Below are 12,165 nucleotides of genomic sequence, written 5' to 3' on the forward strand. Positions count from 1 at the left end.
AATTTACAGGCCAGCACCGTCCAATCAAAATGAGACACATAAGTAATTTAAAATTTTCTACCAGCCACACTAAAAAGTAAAAAGGAAAAGATGAGATTTTAATAATATATTTTATCAAAATTTATCTGAATATACTTTTAATATATTTATATAAATATTTGAGAAGTATTACATTTTTTCTTAGTTTTTGAGATTCACTGTATTTTACACTTAGAGCATATCTTATTTAATTAAAAATTCAGTTCTTCAATCACAATAGCAACATTTCAAGTACTCAATAACCATACTTGTTAGTTAGTGGCTACCATATTAGACAGGACAATCACAAAGTAATTGTGAAAGAAACTTGGTTCCATGCTAATAGAAATACAGAAGTATGGTGAAAAGTTATTGGTTTTGAAAAGCATTCTACAATTCTTTGCCTTCTGTGCTTCTTTCTCCCTGGCTCATTTTTTTTTTTTTAAATGGGACTAAAAAAGGAAGAAGATATTCAGTATAATAATCTTAACAATTCAAGTGTGGTTTAGTATCTTGTGGAGGCCAGCAACCACAGTAAATTGGAACATCCTGGGTATTCCTGGTGCTCAGAGCAAGAATGGTCCATATTTGGCACCAAAGCTGGAATCCCACAGTGAGGAGAGATGGAAAACAAGAATACTGCTCTTGTGCGAATCAGTGGACTGGAGCAACGATCCGTGAAATGGTGTCCTGGAAACTCCATCCCAGGCGCCCTCACTGTAATTGTTTTTAAAATGGTGGTGAAGCAAAGAGCATTTTGCAAATCTTTTCCTAACCCCTCACCGGAAAATGTGAAGGCAGCAGTCACCCCCTGCACACAAACAGATCATTAGTGACTGACTGCAGCATCAACCTGCACCTGAGCTTCCCAGAGAAATGGGCTCTTTGTTTCAGGAAACTGGCAGAATTAGAAAAATGGCGTTCATTACAATCTCTCTATATAAATTTTTGATTTATAGGTTTGTGATAAATTAATAGCTTAGAAGTCTTACTAGGGTTGCCATGTATGCCATGTCAAACCAAACAGCCCAGGACCAAGACTTTGATCAAGTATTGAATTTGCTTTTATCAGTGGGTGTCTGGGGTTGCTTGGGCTCCCAAGAATCTCTGGCATTTAAAGATGCCTGCTGCCTTTGCTGGAATATTTGGAAATGCTATTAAGAAATGGTGCCCTGAAGGTAAGTAGATTACCCAGATTTCCTCTTTCAAAGAGATACTGTGAGACTTGGAAGACAGTATTTATTTTTCACTTCAATTTAATATGAATAACTGAGTCCTGGTATATACATAATAGAGTCCTTAGCTAGAAAAAAACCTTAGTTGCTATTCAGGCTGTGGCAATCTCCAACTGTATAGGAATGCCCTTTGCAAACTTCTGTAACTAACAGGTCCAGTGATGAAAAGCTAATACTCTTTGTAATGCAGACTGTTTCATTGTGTGTACAATTCTGAATCCAAGCTCCTTTTACTCTCCATTCTTCTAATATAGAGCTCAAATCTGTTGTGTCCAAATTCCCATCCATCTTTTTTCTACCTCAACATTTTAGAGACTTAAAGAACATAAACATCATCTTCCACATGACAACTCTTAAAATACTTGGACTCAAACCATTCCTGAATAGTCCTTTTTTTGTCCAAGCTAAATGTCCACATTTTTCTCAGCTATTGCTGTTTTAAATGTGATTTTCATATCACTCACTCACTGGTCATTTGAGTTTACATAATCTTCAGAATTTCAGAATATCTTTTAAAATATAGAATAACTAAACATAATACCACAGATTATGCTATGACTGAAAATGCTGGCAAGGTATTTTATTGGATTCATCTATTTTTATAAAAATGCAGCCTCAGATTTCATATAATCACAGCAATGATGGATCTTCCCTCTTCTGATCTTTATCATCTGATTTTTGTTTTTTTTAGTTACATTTTCCCTTTTTCACTACAAAATAATTTTTAAAATACTGAAAAATATACAATAATATTTTCTTTTCTTTTCTTGAGACGGAGTCTCGCTCTGTCGCCCAGGCTGGAGTGTAGTGGCCGGATCTCAGCTCACTGCAAGCTCCGCCTCCCGGGTTCATGCCATTCTCCCGCCTCAACCTTCTGACTAGCTGGGACTACAGGGGCCCGCCACCGCGCCCAGCTAATTTTTTTGTATTTTTAGTTGAGACGGCATTTCACCATGTTAGCCAGGATGTTCTCAATATCCTGACCTCGTGATCCGCCCGCCTCAGCCTCCCAAGAGAGTAGTTTTTTTAAACTACTCAATGACTCAGCCTTTTAAACTGTTGATATTTTGCCATATTTGATTTTTTGTTTATAAAAATAAATACAATGGCACATAAATATGCCTTTCTTTTATCATTCCTGGTACATTTTGTGCATGTCTTCCTCAAAAGTAATCACAGTTCTGAAGCTGAGTGCATCTTTCCCACGCGTGTTTTTCTATGTTTACCTATTTGTATCCTTATCTGTCATTCTTATGCATATCTAAACCATCTGAAAGTATATCTATAGTTAAATGAATACCAGTCTGGGATGGAGTTTCTGTCTTGCTGAACTGAAAGGAAGAAGGAAACACAGATCTTGGTTGAAATATCACAGACTCTCAAAGTTCTTACTGAATTTTAGTAGATTTCCTTGAATAAATGTTTCTTGGTTTTCTGTATGTCTGATATGGTTTGAATCTGTGTCACCACCAAATCTCCTATCAAATTGTAATCCCCAGTGTAGACGTGGTGCCTGGTGGGAGGTGATTGGATCATGGTGGTGGAGTTCTCATGAGTGGTTTAGCACCATCCCCTCAGTGCTGTACTTGTGATAGTGGGAGAGTAAGTTATCACGAGATCTGGTTGTTTTAAAGGTGTCTAGTGCCTCCTCCTCTCATTCACCTGCTCCGTACTTGTAAGATGTGCCTGCTGCCCTTTGCCTTCCACTGTGATTGTAAGTTTCCTGAGGCCTCCCCCAGAAACAGAAGCCGCTATGCTTCCTGTACAGCTGGCAGTACAGTGAGCCAATTAAACCTTTTTTCTTTATAAATTACCCAGTCTCAGGTATTTCTTTACGACAATATGAGAATGACCTAATACAATGCCTTCGTGGCCATTTTGGGGGGCTTTAAATAGTTAGGTTTCTTCGTTCACCAGTTTCACTGAGGAAAAATTTCACAAAGCTCTGCCTGATGTCATACTGGTAGGGGGACTTCTAATAGAAGTTCTTGTATGCTAACATAATCATATTAAATTTTTTCCTTTATATATTTTGTGCCTTGTTTAAAACATATTTTCTCTATACCAAAGTCATAAATATATATTTTCTGCTACCACTTTAAATGTTTTTATTTTCATATTTGGTCTTTAACCATCTGTGATTGGTGAGAATTAGGTATATATTTACATATTTGTATTTTTCTGCAAATGAGCAGTCAATTCTTCTAGCACCATTTCTTGAATAATCCATTTTTCCCCAGTAATTTACAATTCCATCTATGAAACGCTGTATGTTTCTGGGCTCTATTTTAATTCATTGCTCTGTTTTACTAATAAACTGTATATTATTATAACATTAACATAAGTCTTAATATCTAGGAGGGAAGAACCCAGCCTGTATTATTCACATTGAAAATTTTCATCTTACAAATTACTTGACCTTCCCCTTGTCCTTATATATAAATTTTTGGATTAGTTTGTTCAATTTCATAAAAAACAAAAGCAAAACACTTCAGGGCTCTTGTTTGTAACTGCACTGAATTAATTGATTTTAATGGGGAGAATTAAAATATTTAAAATATTGGCTCCTAACTTTTAAATGCCAGACAACATGTTTTCTCCTGAGCATCCATTTTGTTTCTCACCCTGACCATGAGACCCAATAAATAAGGTCAAGTCACAATATACCCTAGCAGTCAAAAGCAGAGTTGTCATACTGGAAATGGTAAGAGGTAGGACTGTGGTGACACAATGAAGACAAGGTAGAAAAGAGTTGATAACCACAGTGTCTCTTGTTACTCTCTCACCCAATCACGACAATAAATGGACAGTAACAGCCACAGCAGTGTGAGAAGAACATCGTAACCAGAGACTCAGAACCCTCACAGATGAAAGTGTGTTAACCTGACTAGATAAACCAGTAATACCAGTTCAGTTACTAACTGAGGATGTGGGCAATTTCAAATGAGTACTAGAGGAGGAAGATGATGAGCACCTCTGACAATCCGAGACCGACTGTTGTAGTAGAGACTGCCATTTGTTTTACTACCTTTTCTGTTTTCTAATTTCTAGAAAAAGAGACTCACAAGAATCATGGAGAAGCTTTTTTCAGTTGGAGTGAACTTATTATACGGAACAGATAGATCTGAGCAGTGCTGGGGTGAACTGTAGTGGATGCTGTGTTGTGTAACACAGATGTCCTTTGTGACTAAGGCACTCATTTCCCCAGGTTCAAAGACTTTGGTTGCTGATTGCTCCCAGCTGAGTCAGTCTCCGAGACATTTTTTCAGCCAAGGAAATCATCCTATCCCAAAGTTAAACTCCATTCCCTGATGAAAGCTGTCATATAATAATTAGTTGTTGGGGACAGGGAGAGTTAGAAAAAGTCCCACACCCTTGCCACAATTGAGAAATCTCTGAATAGCCATCCCAACCACTGTTACCACTGAGCTGTGAGACCTCTGTTAGAACTGCATGATTACAGTTCAGTTTCTCCTGTGTTTAATCCTGCTTTCTTCACTCCTCATGGGTGTTTTTCATCAGAGAACTCCCCAAAAAACTAGCTGCATGAAAACTCAGAGCCTCAGACTTTTGTTCCTTTGGGATATCTGACCTCCAAAAATTACTAAAATTTCCATTAATTATACCTGCACATACTTTCAGTAACCAAGGAGTATAATTCAACTTCACTGTGGGTATTTGAAATCATAAATCATATATTATCTTGCCATCTCACTGGAGATAATAAGATTGAATTCCATACTAAGCATATATTTTAGAAATATTTTCCCATTCAAATTCTGTTTCTATGAATAAAAAATTTTCTCTCTTTTCCCCTGACATTCTGGAATTTATCAGTGATACCCATTTAATTTTTTTCAGTTAATTTTACTGAGTAGTCGGGTGCTTTAAAAATGAAAACATATATTTTTCCACTTGAAAAAAATGTACTTATGCCTTTGATAACTTCCTCTTCCCTGTTTCCTTTGTTCTCATTTACTAGGACTCCAGTTAAGTGAATGTTAGACTTTCTAGATGAAAAACTACTTAACTTTTCTAAATTTTATCTCCTTGTCATTTTTTCTACTTATTGAGAGACTTCCTCAACTTTTAACTTCCAAATTTTTGAATTCTCAGATTTTTAATTTCTAAGGTTTTCTTAATTAACTCAATGATTCTTCTTTTGATGGTGCTTTGATTTTTTTCTTAAAATTCATTGTAATTTATATTGTTAAAATGTCCTCCTGTTCTTGCATTATAAATGCTTTCTTTCAGTTATTTATTTATTTTGTTATACTTTAAGTTCTGGTATACAAGTGCAGAATGTGCAGGTTTGTTACATAGGTATACACATGCCATGGTGGTTTGCTGCACCCATCATCCCATCATTTACATTAGGTATTTCTCCTAATGCTATCCCTCCCCCAGGGCCCCACCCCCTGACAGGCCCTAGTGTGTGATGTTCCCTATCCTGTGTCCAGGTGTTCTCATTGATCAACTCCCACTAATGAGTGAGAACATATAGTGTTTGGTTTTCTGTTCTTGTGTTAGTTTCCTGAGGATGATGGTTTCCAGCTTCATCCATGTCCCTGCAAAAGACATGAACGCATCCTTTTTTATGGCTGCATAGTATTCCATGGTGTATATCTGCCACATTTTATTTTTTCAGTCTATCATTGATGGGTATTTGGGTTGGTACCAACTCTTTGCTATTTTGAACAGTGCTGCATTAAACATAGGTGTGCATATGTCTTTATAGTAGAATGATTTATAATCCTTTGGGTATATACCCAGTAATGGGATTGCTGGGTTAAATGACATTTCTGGTTCTAGATCCTTGAGGAATCACCATACTGTCTTCCAAAACGGTTGAACTAATTTACAGTCCCACCAACAGTGTAAAAGTGTCCTATTTCTCCACATCCTCTCCAGCATCTGTTGTTTCCTGACTTTTTAATGATCGCCATTCTAACTGGCGTGAGATAGTATCTCATTGTGGTTTTGATTTGAATTTCTCTAATGGCCAGTGAAATATGTTTGTTGGCCGTATAAATGTCTTCTTTTGAGAAGTGTCTGTTCATATCCTTTGCCCACTTTTTTATGGGTTTGCTTTTTCCTTGTAAATTTGTTTAAGTTCTTTGTAGATTCTGGTCTCCTTGAGTTTTCTAAATTATAGTTGATAATAGAAGCAAAAAATCATAATGTTGTTTAATCTGATTATAAATGGACATATAGAAAATACTTAATACAATTAGATTATAAATGGGAGAGAGTAACAGAACATAAAGGGTGATAAGATTTCTGTATTTCACTTGAAATAGTAAAATGTCATATTACTAGATTGTAATTACTTATAGATATATAATGTCATACCTACAGGCAGGAAAAAGAAAATAGAAACAAACGAGAGAGAAAAAACAGGAAAAAATGGCATACTTAAGTACTAATATATCAATTAAATTAAATATAAATGGTCTAAATTTATGAACTGAGAAACAGGGATTGGCAAAGTAGATTAAAATGCATGACCTACAGTGCAAGAAAATAAAAGTGTTTTTTCAAAAAGAAACTACTGTGCAAAAACGTGTACAGAGATGTTTATGGTAGCTTTACTTATAATTGCTCATGGAGGCAACCAAGATGACCTCCAGCAGGTGAATGGATAAAGAAACTGCCAAATTCAGGCTGGGTGTGGTGGCTCAAGCCTGTAATCCCAGCACTTTGGGAGGCTGAAGCGGGTAGATCACAAGGTCAGGAGATCCAGACCATCCTGGCCAACATGGTGAAACCCCATCTCTAATTTAAAAAATACAGAAAATTAGCCAGGTGTAGTGGCGGGCGCCTGTAGTCCCAGCTACTCAGGAGGCTGAGGAAGGAGAATGGCGTGAACCCGGGAGACGGATCTTACAGTGAGCCACTGCATTCCAGCCTGGGTGACAGAGCGAGACTTTGTCTCAAAAAAAAAAAAAAGGGAAAAGAAAGGAAACTGCCAAATTCAGAAAATGGAATATTATTCAGTGCTAAAAAGAAATAACTATCAAACCATGAAGAAACACAGAGGAAACTTCTGCATATTAATGAAAGAAGCCAATTTGAAAAGGCTACATACTGCATGATTCAATTATACAACATTCTGAAAAAAAACACAAAACTGGGAGATAATGAAAACATCAGTCATAGTCCAGGGCCAGAGGAAAGAGAGGATGAATAGGCAGAACACAGATTGTTAGGCAGTGAAAACACTCTTTATGATAGTATAACAGTGGGTATATGACATTATATATTTGGCCAATATGAAATGGAATGTGCAAAAGGAGTGAACCCTAATGTAAACTGTACAGACTCTGGGTGATAATGATGTGTCAATATAGGCTCATCAATTATAACCAATGTACTACTCTGATGGTGGATATTGATAGTATAAGAGGCTATTCAAGTATAGAGTCAGGAGGTATATGAGAATTCTTCATACCTTCTACTCATTTTTGCTATGAACCTAAAACTGCCTGAAAAAATAAAGTCTATTTTAAACAACCCACTAAAAATTCAGGATATTTTTAAAGAATGAATAAGTAAATAAACTGCAGATAATGACAGGGAACTACCAAAAGGATATGAGTACCATCTGAAAGAGCTTCAAATGGCCAAAAACTGGAACATTTTGAACAACAAAAATATAAAGCAGTATTGATTCATACCCCAAAGTATAAAATAAATAATCATGAGTCCATACTGATATAAATAAATGATTTAACAAGTAAATTAATGTAGGAGAATAGACAAATCTCCCATCCAAAAAATTCTAAATAATTAAAGTAGATACTTTCTTCTTCAGCAAGTAGAGTATAACTTTCCACTTTTTATTTGTGGATTGCAAATAGTGAGTTTCTTCCCAAGGGTACAGTATGAAAATGGGAGAAATACTAAATTTACAATGGTGAAACCTCACAAACACTGTTTCAGTCAGGTAACCAAGGTTAATATCAACAATGATAAATCATGTCAATAGCATGTAGCCTTAGTGGGATCTGGTGAAAATGACACATTACATCTATAGTGGTCCTCCCAAAAACATATTACTCAACCTAATCATGAAGAAAACAGACAAATTCCATTGAGGAACAATTTACAAAATACATGAACATCATTCCTTAAAATTTGTCACGTTCATCAAAAACAAGGAAAGTCTGAGAAACTCTCACAAGAGGAGCCTAAGGAGACATAACTATCAAATTCAGTGTGGTTTCCTGGATGCGGTCTTAGAAGAAAAAGAAGACCTCAGGGAAAAATAAAGGAAATCTAAATGACATATGGACTTTGGTTAATAATATTGTATCAATCATGATTCATTAATTGTGACAAATGTGCAATACTAATATAAGATTTTAATAGCAGGGAAAACTGAGATCAACTTCCCTGACTGTCTTCACGATAAATCTGTAAATTTAAAACGACTCTACAATACAAAAATTTATTAAATTCCTGTTTTAAATGACCTAATTTTAGGCTATCTACAAAACAACTTCAAATATAAAGATAAAGGCAGATTAAAAATAAAAGGATGAAAAAGATCATGCAAACACTAATCAAAAGAAACAAAAATGGCTATGTTACATATTAGATAAAGTACATTACAGAGCAAATACAGTATATTTCGTATTTGCAGAGCAAATCCAGCAACAGAGAGATATATTACATAATTATAAAAGGATAAATGCAACAAGAAGACATGACAATCCTAAACATGCATGCACCAAACAACAGAAATACAAAATATGTTAAACAAAAATTGGTAGCACTGAAAGGAGAAATTAAGAACCCAGAATTATACCTGGGAAACTGAATACCATGTTGTCAATAACTGCTAGATCTGGCAGGTAGAAAATCAGAAAGAACAGAGAATAATGCAATATCCTCAACAATAGAATCTAATGGACATGTATAGACTACTCTATTCAACAACAGCAGAATATACATTCCTTTAAGTGCCTGCAGAACATGTAACCAGATGGATCATATCTTGGACCACAAAATAAACTTCAACAAAGTTAAACAAATAGAAATCACACAGAGTGTGTTTTCTGACTACAATGGAATTAAAACAGAACTTAATAACAGATAAGTAGACTATTTCTAACACTTGGAAATTAAGCAGCATGCTTCCAAATAATCCGTGTATAAAGGAGAAGTTATCAAGGGAAATAAAAAATATATTTAACTGAATTTTAAAAACCCAACATATCAAAATTTCTGAAACACAGTTTTCCTTTTGGTTGGTAGTGTGGAGGCCACATCATACCTGGAGTTACTGTAAAAGATGTGAACTGGTAGGAGTTTTTCAGACCTCTGGCAGCCTTCCCCAAAAAGTCCAGAAGTTGAAAGTCCCAAGATATGTTCAAGCTGGCCAAGTGTAAAGACCTTGCTCCCTATAATGACAGCTGATTCTACACATCAACTGCTTCCATAGCACAGTATCTGTACCTCCCAGGTGGAGCTGGGGTCAGTTCCATTACCAAACTCTATGGGGGATCTTGAGAAATGGCCTCAGGCCCAGACACTTCAACCAAGGATCCAGGAGTATGGCCAGCTGGGTCCTCCGAGTCCTGGAAGGACTGAAAATTGTGGAATAGGACCAAGACAAGGGCTACAAACCTAACACCTTTGGTGCAAAGAGATCTGGACAGAAATGCAGGATAGGTGGTGACTGCCAACAAGAAGCATTAGAACAAAAGATGCTGGGTTAATAATTGCCTCATTAAAAAAAAAAATCTGAAACACATCTTAAGCAGTGCTGAGAGGAAAATCTATAACATTAATTATATTAGAAAACAGAAACATTTTTCAAATTAACAATATAAGCTTCCTTAAGTTCTTCTTTCAAAACTTGTAAAAGGGACAGCAAAATAAATACAAAATAAACAAAAGGAACAAACAGTAAAGGTAAGAGCAGAATGCAGTGAAATTGACACACCAAAACAACAGAGAAATTTGATGAAAACCACGTTGGCTCATTGACAAAATAAACAGAATTATCAATCTTTTAGCAAGACTGACAAAGAAAAAGTAGAGAAGATACAAATTACCAATATCAGGAATGAAACAAGATATCATTACCAACCCTGCAAATGTCTAACAGTTAAGGGAGTGCTACCAACAAATCTGTACACCCAAATTTGACAACTTAGATGAAAGGGACTGATATCTTGAAAACTACAAACTTACACAACTAATCTGATATGAAACTAATAATTTTGAATAGCTCTATTCAGCAATTATGAATTATGAAATACATAATTTTAAAACTCCCCAAAATTAAATCTCCAGGACATGGTTTCACTGGAGAATTCTACCAAATGTTTAAATAATAATTATCACTGATTCTAAACAATTTATTTTATAAAATAGAAGAGGAAGTTTCACAAACACAGTACAAGAAAATAAAACTACAGATGAATATTCCTCATAAGTATAGCTGCAAAATCCTTAACAGAATATTAGCAAATATAATTCAGCAATACAAAAAAGAAATTATACATGATGGGACCAAATGGAGTTTATTCCAGGGTTGCAAGGATGTTTCAATATCCAGAATCAGTCAACGAAATCTACCATACTAACAGCTTAAGAAAAAAAAAAGTGGTGCAGAAAAGCATTTGACAAAATGGTATGCACATTAAAGATAAAAATTCTCTTAAAAATAGGAATAAAGGGAAATTAACCTGATAAAGAACATCTGCCAAAAAAAAAAAAAAAAAAACCTTACAGCTAACATTGAACTGAAAGATGAGACTATAGAAAAAAATCCTTTTTTCTATTGCTATTGTTGGAAACTAGGCAAAAATATCAACACTGACCACTCTTACACAATATATTCCTAGCATCAACAATGCTATCCAATGCAGTTAAGACAATGCAGTTAATACAAGGCTTATTACTTATATAGGAAGAAATAAAAGTGCCCCTGTGTATAGATGGCATGGTTGTCTGCATAGATAATCCCAATAAATTTGCAAAAAAAAACCATTTAGAACTATTAAGTGAATTCAGAAATGCCACAGGATACAAAGTAAACATACAAAAATCAATTTTATTTCTGTATACTGGAAAATAAATTTAAAAACACTGTAAGTAAAAATGCAAAACCATTTGCAATTGAGGAAATAAACTCAAAAGATATTTTAAATCTAAAAAGTATATAGGACTTTAATGCTGAAAATTATGAAGTACTGGTAAAAGAAATCAAAGAAGATGTAAATAAATAGAGATACATACTATCTACATGGATTAGAACATAGATGTCAAATCGTTCCAAATCAATACACAAGATTAATGTGATCCTTATAAAATCTCAACAAGCTTTTGTATATATAAGGTTATTCTAGAATGTATACACAAAGGCAAAGTAATTAGAATATCCAAAACAATTTTGAAAAGGAAGAAAAATATGGGATGAATTAGCCTACTCTCTTTTAAAACTTATTATAAAGCTACAGTAATTAAGACTATGTAGTACTGGTGAAGGCATGAGCATGTAGATCAGTAGAACAAAATAGAGAACCCATAAATAGGTTCACATATATATATTCAGATTTTTTTTGATACGTGTCTAAAAGCAATATAGAGAAAAAACAATAGCCTTTCTGCAAATGACGCTGGAGCAATTAGACATTCGTAAAGCCAAAAAATTAAACAGAAAATAAACTTAAACCTCACTTTATTTAAAAGTTAACTCAAAATAGATTATGGATTACATGCAAAAGATAAGACTCTAAAACTTTTAGAAAAAAATGGGATAAATCTTTTGGATCACAGTTCTTAGAGTTGACATGAAAAGCATGATTGATAAAAAGAAAAAAACTAATAAATTCGACTTTGTGTTAGTCCATTTTCATGCTGCTGATAAAGACATTTCTGAGACTGGGCAATTTACAAA

The sequence above is a fragment of the Macaca nemestrina genome, chromosome 14 (genome assembly GCF_043159975.1).
Source record: "Macaca nemestrina isolate mMacNem1 chromosome 14, mMacNem.hap1, whole genome shotgun sequence".
In the NCBI taxonomy this organism is placed as follows: Eukaryota; Metazoa; Chordata; class Mammalia; order Primates; family Cercopithecidae; genus Macaca; species Macaca nemestrina.